We start from the raw sequence: 645 nt of genomic DNA, 5'->3' as shown, positions 1-645 counted from the left end.
CGCTGTGCTTGGTTCATTTGTGCTGTTTCAATATTGTATTTAATGTATAGCATAGAAGAACTTACACTGCATGGAAGAGTTTGTGTCTTAACTTTTAACCTTCCATTTGGTTGTAATTATCATTGCTGAATGCAAGGGAGACAAATTCTGTTCTGCCATTCAAACAGTATTAACTCATAAAATGTTATATTCAGTTCCTGAAAGTGAGGTACTTAATAAATGTGATTTTAAAAATACACACACACACAAAATCCCCCAAAATCAGTTAAGTTTTTAGAATTCACAACAGAAAATCCTACCCTTTAAGGAAGACTCCAACCCATACTGCACTTTGCTTATAAAGAGGATGTGACTTGAATAAAGCACAATCTTACTGTACAGGTAGGAGGCATAACTCAATCCAAGGGGCATTGGTTTATTGTAAATTAAAGCCATGCTGCAATTGCAGAGAATGTTTTAAAAGGTATAAACAAAACAGTGTCATTAAGATCCAGACAAATCCGAAAATTTGAAGCAATTCTTCCTTCTATAGCTGGGCATTGAATTACAAAGCAAACTATGTGAAAGTTGGCTGGGGCACAGATAGCAGCTGCATTACCAAGCTCCAGGGAGACAACAGCATTCATACACCTTCAGTTTTCTCAT

The sequence above is a fragment of the Heteronotia binoei genome, chromosome 8 (assembly GCF_032191835.1).
Source record: "Heteronotia binoei isolate CCM8104 ecotype False Entrance Well chromosome 8, APGP_CSIRO_Hbin_v1, whole genome shotgun sequence".
NCBI classification, from domain to species: domain Eukaryota; kingdom Metazoa; phylum Chordata; class Lepidosauria; order Squamata; family Gekkonidae; genus Heteronotia; species Heteronotia binoei.
This window is presented reverse-complemented; position numbering follows the sequence as displayed.